Source organism: Bombina bombina, chromosome 1 (genome assembly GCF_027579735.1).
Source record: "Bombina bombina isolate aBomBom1 chromosome 1, aBomBom1.pri, whole genome shotgun sequence".
In the NCBI taxonomy this organism is placed as follows: Eukaryota; Metazoa; Chordata; class Amphibia; order Anura; family Bombinatoridae; genus Bombina; species Bombina bombina.
In genome coordinates, this window is record NC_069499.1 from 919,788,873 (window position 1) to 919,797,137 (window position 8,265).

The window sequence follows — 8,265 nt, forward strand, 5'->3', positions numbered from 1 at the left end:
TTACAGAAAAAAATAAACCTAAACTAATACCTCTATAAAAATACCCCCCCCAAATAAAAACACCCCTAATCTAATACTTAACTACCAATAGCCCTTAAAAGGGCTTTTGTAGGGCATTGCCCTAAATTAAATAGCTCTTTTACCTAAATCTTTTTACCAATTACCCCCAAACAGTAAACCCCCCCACCCAACCAACCCCCCAAAATAGTCTAAGTCTAAAAAAACCTAAGCTACCCATTGCCCCTAAAGGGGCATTTGTATGGGCATTACCCTTAAAAGGGCAAGCAGCTCTTTAGTGCCCATTAAAAAATAAAAAAAGCTCTAATCTAAAAAAAAAACAACTAAACTCCTCAGCGGAGGCGGTCCTGAGTGGCGTGGAGGCTTCTCTTCATACGATCTCCGTCGTACACTAAAAATTTAATGAAAGGTACCTTGCATTACCATTGGCTGAAATTTTAAAATCAGCCAATAGGATTAGAACTACTGAAATCCTATTGGCTGTTCAAACCGCCTTCGCTCCGCATGAAGATAGAAGATGATGGAGCCGCCTGGAAGAAGACCTTCACCACTAAACTTCAGGAACTGTGACTACCTATTTAAGGGTTAGACTTAGTTATTATTTTTTTTTAGGGCTTTTTTATTTTAATGGGCAGCAAAAGAGCTTAATTAGGCAATGGGTAGCTAAGGTTTTTTTTTAGACTTAGTTTTTTTTATTTTGGGGGGTTGGTTGGGTGGGGGTTTTTAGTGTTAGGTAGTAACTGGTAATTGTTTTAGGTAAAAGAGCTGTTTAACCTAGGGCAATGCCCTACAAAAGGCCCTTTTAAGGGCTATTGGTAGTTTAGTTTAGATTAGGGGGTGATTTTATTTTGGGAGGATTTTTTTATTTCATAGGGGTATTAGATTTTATTTTTTTTCCTTTAAATAATCTTTTATTGAGGGTTTTTGCATAACAATAACAAAGAATAAATGTCATAAGACAAATATGATACATTTTTCATAGAATACAGTAAAATGGCACAAATTAAAAGTAAAATAGTTAACAGAGTATGAACTTTAGAAACCTCCATTTTTTAATTTTTGTAAGCAATTATGAATGGCTAATGAGCTGTCCACTCATGTGCCCTTTTATACAGGAAATACTGGTATGGTAAGTTAGCCATTTCAGGGACCTTATTAGATCCCATGTGACGTATAAGTTTTAGGCATGGTATTGATATTGTAAATAGTGTACAAATTTGTATATTAGTTTTCAGCGGGTAAGCACCGCTTGGGATAAAATGATCAGTCTGATTACTACTTCTGAGGATATACTGTACATTGGACTTACATTAACATTGATACTCATAGGATGCATCAGCCCGAAGCAAAAAGGGAGCTCTCCATTTCATATACCGAGGGCAGTTGTTTTTCTGCTACCCTATGCCACAGGAAAGCAGTATTGGGCCAGGTTCAACGCCTACGGTCAGTATAGCTCCTTTTGGAAAAGGCTGAAGTGTCAAGCAGCTGTAGTCAAGTCTCAAGACAGATGCATAGTCGGTTCTTGATAGTTGCTTGGTGTTCTTGGCATGTATAATTAAGCCAGCTTCACCCTTATGCTCTCTAACGCCCGGGAAAACTGGACAAGAGGCAGATATAGCAGGAGCTTTGTCTGGTTGTGCGTTAGTTCCAGGTTGTAACTCACATTCATACCAAACCTGGTGTCCTCCAGCGATCGGCCGCCTCGCTAGGGAACCGAGGGTCAGATTCTCTGAGTCAGGTATAGAATTAAAGTGAACGCTTATCATTATAAGGTATCCTGCATATGTCTCCACCCGGACTGGTGCTACGACACTGACACACTGCCCACCTAATGCAACCTGGTCCGCAAAGTCAGCAAGAGAGGGTCTATACTGCTCCTCTCCCTTCCGTGATATAAGGGAAGTTTGTGTTGGGGAACAAGCTGCCTATTCTTCTGCAATATCGCTATGCTCACCTTTTAAAGTTCTCACGAGGGAGTCAAATTGCGCCTCCATCTTTTTTTGCTAACAGTTGCAACATAGCAGTAACGGCAATCTCTATTATGAAATACTTTGAAGTACACTGATAGCTTTAAAAGCGCTTCACTCATTTTAGGCATATGAGTCCAGTCAGTATTATTTATAACTTATTGCAAGCTTAACCTGGCTTCCTTGCAAATCGGGGGGGGTTAGAGATAGTGAATGGTGTGTGGCCGCGACCGTCGAGCTCTGTCGGTCGGATTAGGATTATCAAAGTGAAATAGCACAACAATTTTCGGAATTGCTGTTTTCTAGCAACACTGTGCAATCAATATGCACAATTTGTGCGAAGCATGATATTTTATAAGTGAGATATTCCGTAGATTAATCTTGTATCCAGCAGAGCTCTCTTGTTTTGCGTCTTATCGTGGCTGCGGCTCGGACACGCCCCCTAATGTTTTAATTTTTTATAATTTTGTTTATTTTTTTCTGTAATTTTAGATTCATTTTTTTGTATTTTAATTTTAGGTTTTATTTTTAAATTAATGTTGGGATTTTTTATTTTAATTGTAACTTAGTATTTTTTTTATTTTATGTAATTGGGGTTAATTTAGGGGGTGTTAGGATAGGGGGCTTAGTAATTAAATTAGTTATTTGCATTGTTGGGGGTTGGTGGTTTAGGGGTTAATAGGTTAATTAGGTTTATTGTTGTGATTTGGGCGGTTGGTAGTTTAGTGGTTAATATTTGAATTGTTATTTAATTTGCGGATTGGGGTTAATTACTTTTTTATTTTGCAATGTGGGGGTTGGCGGTTTAGGTGTTTGTTAATATTTCTTGCGGGCAGTTAGGTGTTCTTTTTTTTTACTACTTTGTGCGGGGGGTTAGGTTTTTTTATTATTTGGTGCGGGCGGTTAGGTTTTTTTGTTATTTCGTGTGGGCAGTTACGTGTTTTTTTGTTAATATTTTATGCGGGAGCTTAGATGTTTTTTTTCTTCGTTTTGGCTACGCTGCATCCAGGTGGATTCTGAAAATAGCAGGGTGGTAAAAGAATCCACTGACGACGGCGTTGGACGTGTTACAAACGCAATTATAGTATAGGTACTGCAGCTGCCCATGGAGCCAGTGGGGCTTGTATCATGTCAGCAATTAACAAATTAAGTCATTACCAGATGATACAAGTACCTTAGGTTCTCTGAGCAAGGGCTGTGTTTAAAATGCTGGTGCACGGTGCATACTTAAATACACTTTTTTCAAAAAGCTATAGCTTTTATTAGAAACAATTTTGCTAATATGTGTATATTGCAAAAATGCTTCTATTCAAAATTCAAATGCATCCACCTGGATTCCAATTTTGGATGAAATGTACCTTTAAGCCAATCTTTGTTGATTGACATTATTGGTGCTGATTAATTGAGGGGGCCATACACTGTGTAGGATATTTATGTATTGTAATCGCGTGAAGTTTATTTTGGGTCACGTATTGCATTAGACCTTTTTTAATAAGAGTTATTTGGAAAAATAGGTTGTATAAAGTAGATATTGAAGAACTGAGACACAAGGGGAGTGATAATGTTATCCTGTACAGCAATTGGTGCACATAAGGGCAGATGAGGTCCTCTTTTTGCTGTTTTCCATTGGATAACATATTAGCAGTACTTGTGATTGGTCATTTGGTTTTATTTAAGATAGAATACAATCGGCTAGATTACGAGTTTTGCGTTATGAGTAAAAAAGCAGCGTTAAGGCTCATAACGCTGCTTTTTTACTACCGCTGCTATTACGAGTCTTGTAGGTACAGCTGTCCCGCACACTTTTTTGGCCGTACCGCAAATCAACTTACGCAATTTCCGTAAAGTCTTTTTTCAATGGGACTTCCATTGCGCCGGTATTACAAGCTTTTTTTTTTAGGCCAAAAAGTGAGCGGTACAGCCTATCCCGCAAGATTCATAACGCATTCTAAAGTCAGTAGTTATTAGTTTTACACTACAAAGCCGTAGCATAAAACTCATAACTAAAGTGCTAAAAAGTACACTTACACCCATAAACTACCTATTAACCCCTAAACCGAGGCCCTCCCGCATCGCAAACACTAAAATAAAATTATTAACCCCTAATCTGCCGCTTCTGACATCACTGCCACTATAATAAACATATTAACCCCATAAACCGCCGCACTCCCGCCTCGCAAACACTAGTTAAATAGTATTAACCCCTAATCTGCCACCCCTAACATCGCCGCTACCTACCTACATTTATTAACCCCTAATCTGCCGCCCCCAACGTCGCCGCCACTATACTAAATTTATTAACCCCTAAAGTCTAACCCTAACACCCCCTAACTTAAATATAATTACAATAAATCTAAAGAAAACCTACTATTAAAAAATAAATAATTCCTATTTAAAACTAAATACTTACCTGTAAAATAAACCCTAAGCTAGCTGCAATATAACTAATAGTTACATTGTAGCTAGCTTAGGGTTTATTTTTATTTTACAGGCAAGTTTGTATTTATTTTAACTAGGTAGAATAGTTACTAAATAGTTATTAACTATTTAATAACTACCTAGCTAAAATAAATGCAAATTTACCTGTAAAATAAAACCTAACCTTACACTACAATTAAATAAATTACCTAAATTAAATAAATTACAAAAAAAACAACACTAAATTACACAAAATAAAAAACAAAGATACAAGATATTTAAACTAATTACACCTAATCTAATAGCCCTATCAAAATAAAAAAGCCCCCCCCAAAATAAAAAAAAACCCTAGCCTAAACTAAACTACCAATAGCCCTTAAAAGGGCCTTTTGCGGGGCATTGCCCCAAATCAGCTCTTTTACCTGGAAAAAAAAATACAAACAACCCCCCCAACAGTAAAACCCACCACCCACACAACCAAACCCCTCAAATAAAACCCTAACTAAAAAAACCTAAGCTCCCTATTGCCCTGAAAAGGGCACTTTTTTATGGCCATTGCCCTTAAAAGGGCATTTAGCTCTATTGCGGCCCAAACCCTAAGCTAAAAATAAAACCCACCCAATAAACCCTTAAAAACACCTAACACTAACACCTGAAGATCCACTTACAGTTTTGAAGAGCTGACATCCATCCTCAACAAAGCCTGGAGAAGTCCTCAACGAAGCGGCAAGAAGTCCTCAACAAAGCCGGGCGAAGTCTTCATCCAAGCCGGGAGAAGTGGTCCTCCAGATGGGCAGAAGTCTTCATCCAGACGGCATCTTCTATCTTCATCCATCCGGCGTGGGTCCATCTTCAAGACATCCGGCGCGGCGCATCCTCTTCCAACGAAGTCTTCTTCCAGAATGAAGGTTCCTTTAAGTGACGTCATCCAAGATGACGTCCCTTAGATTCCGATTGGCTGATAGAATTCTATCAGCCAATCGGAATTAAAGGTGAAAAAATCCTATTGGCTGATGCAATCAGCCAATAGGATTGAACTTCAATCCTATTGGCTGATCCAATCAGCCAATAGGATTGAGCTTGCATTCTATTGACTTATTGGAACAGCCAATAGAATGCAAGCTCAATCCAATTGGCTGATTGGATCAGCCAATAGGATTGAAGTTCAATCCTATTGGCTGATTGCATCAGCCAATAGTATTTTTTCAACCTTAAATCCGATTGGCTGATTCTATCAGCCAATCGGAATCTAAGGGACGCCATCTTGGATGACGTCACTTAAAGAGACACTGATTCTGGAAGAAGACTTCATTGGAAGAGGATGCTCCGCACTGGATGTCTTGAAGATGGACCCGCTCAGCACCGGATGGATGAAGATAGAAGATGCCGTTTGGATGAAGACTTCTGCCCGTCTGGAGGACCACTTCTGCCGGCTTGGATGAAGACTTCTCCCGGCTTCGCTGAGGACTTCTTGCCGCTTCGTTGAGGACTTCTCCCGGCTTCATTGAGGATGGATGTCGGCTCTTCAAAACTGTAAGTGGATCTTTGGGGGTTAGTGTTAGGTTTTTTTAAGGGTTTATTGGGTGGGTTTTATTTTTAGCTTAGGGTTTGGGCCGCAATAGAACTAAATGCCCTTTTAAGGGTAATGCTCATACAAATGCCCTTTTCAGGGCAATGGGGAGCTTAGGTTTTTTTAGTTAGGGTTTTATTTGGGGGGTTGGTTGTGTGGGTAGTGGGTTTTACTGTTGGGGGGCTTGTTTGTATTTTTTTTTCAGGTAAAAGAGCTGATTTCTTTGGGGCAATGACCCACAAAAGGTCCTTTTAAGGGCTATTGGTAGTTTAGTTTAGGCTAGGTTTTTTTTTATTTTGGGGGGGGCTTTTTTTATTTTGATAGGGCTATTAGATTAGGTGTAATTAGTTTAAATATATTGTAATTTGTTTTTTATTTTGTGTAATTTAGTGGGTTTTTTTGTAATTTAGGTAATTGTATTTAATTTAGTTAATTGTATTTAATTTAGGTCATTTATTTAATCGTAGTGTAAGGTTAGGTGTTAGTGTTAGTGTAAGACAGGTTAGGTTTTATTTTACAGGTAAATTTGTATTTATTTTAGCTAGGTAGTTTGTAAATAGTTAATAACTATTTAGTAACTATTCTACCTAGTTAAAATAAATACAAACTTGCCTGTAAAATAAAAATAAACTCTAAGCTAGCTACAATGTAACTATTAGTTATATTGTAGCTAGCTTAGGGTTTATTTTATAGGTAAGTATTTAGTTTTAAATAGGAATTATTTAGTTAATGATAGGAATTTTTAGTTAGATTTATTTTAATTATATTTAAGTTAGGGGGTGTTAGGGTTAGACTTAGGTTTAGGGGTTAATACATTTAGTATAGTTGCGACGACGTTGGGGCGGCAGATTAGGGGTTAATAAATGTAGGTAGGTGGCGGTGATGTTGGGGACGGCAGATTAGGGGTTAATAATATTTAACTAGTGTTTGCAAGGCGGCAGTGCGGCAGTTTAGGGGTTAATATGTTTATTATAGTGGCGGCGTTGGGGGCGGCAGATTAGGGGTTAATAAGTGTAGGTAGGTTGCGGCGACATTGGGGGCGGGAGATTAGGGGTTAAAAATATAATATAGGTGTCCGCGATGTTGGGGGCAGCAGATTAGGGGTTAATAAGTATAATGTAGGTGTTGGCGATGTCCGGAGCGGCAGACTAGGGGTTAATACATATAATGTAGGTGTCGGCGATGTTAGGGGTGGCAGATTAGGGGTTAATAAGTGTAAGATTAGGGGTGTTTAGACTCGGGGTTCATGTTAGGGTGTTAGGTGTAAACACAAATTTAGTTTCCCCCTAGGAATCAATGGGGCTGCGTTACGGAGCTTTACGCTGCTTTTTTGCAGGTGTTAGTCTTTTTTCAGCCTGCTCTCCCCACTGATGTCGATGGGGAAATCGTGCACAAGCACGTACAACCAGCTGACTTAAGCAGCGCTGGTATTGGAGTGCGGTATGGAGCACAAGTTTGCTCTACGCTCGCTTCTTGCCTAATAACGCCGGGTTTAGGAAAACCTGTAATACCAGTGCTGTAGGTGAGCGGTGACAATAACGTGCAAGTTAGTACCGCACCCCTCATAACGCAAAACTCGTAATCTAGCCGAATGTTAGCATAATATGAATGACAAAATGGCTGTTTAACTGCTGAGAAACACGTGGCAATTTAGGGACTCCTTTGCAAGGATGATCCGTGGCTTTTATTATTTTCTATGTTGTGTATTTAATAAATAATACATTGTTTACTGTAAGACCGAGTAACTGCTGCCATTTGTATATTGAAAGTATATCTGAAGATCCAGTGGATATCGACATTCGCCTGAGAGATAGTGAGTAAGGCCACAGCAAACAGTCCAGCGTGTGGAGTCTAGCACGTTTATGTGCTGCTTCTTTTGTGAGTACCTTTACCTTTGAGTATTCCAGGGCTTTAAATGGGTCACACAATGTGACACCTTCTTGTTGTACTTATTGATTGTTAACTTATAAGTCAGCTGCACTTCCAGGTACATTCTAATATTTCTGAGAAGCCTTGCAGGACTGGGATGTGAAAGACTTATGGGCAGGGCTCTGGGTGTTTTGTGAGATAAGTGACAATTAGATGGGAGGAGCATGATCATGTACAGGGCATGGTTGGGTGTGTCGTGGGCAGCGTTGGGGCGAAGTCATGGCAGATCATGTGCAGGTCTGGAAAAGGGGAAGCTATAGGGGGAACAGCTGTGCACAGCTCCCAAACCGTGCCAATTCCATGAAATGCCGTATAGTTGGGAGCTCTGATTCTCAGCTGACTGGTTTCCTGGTCACAAAACAA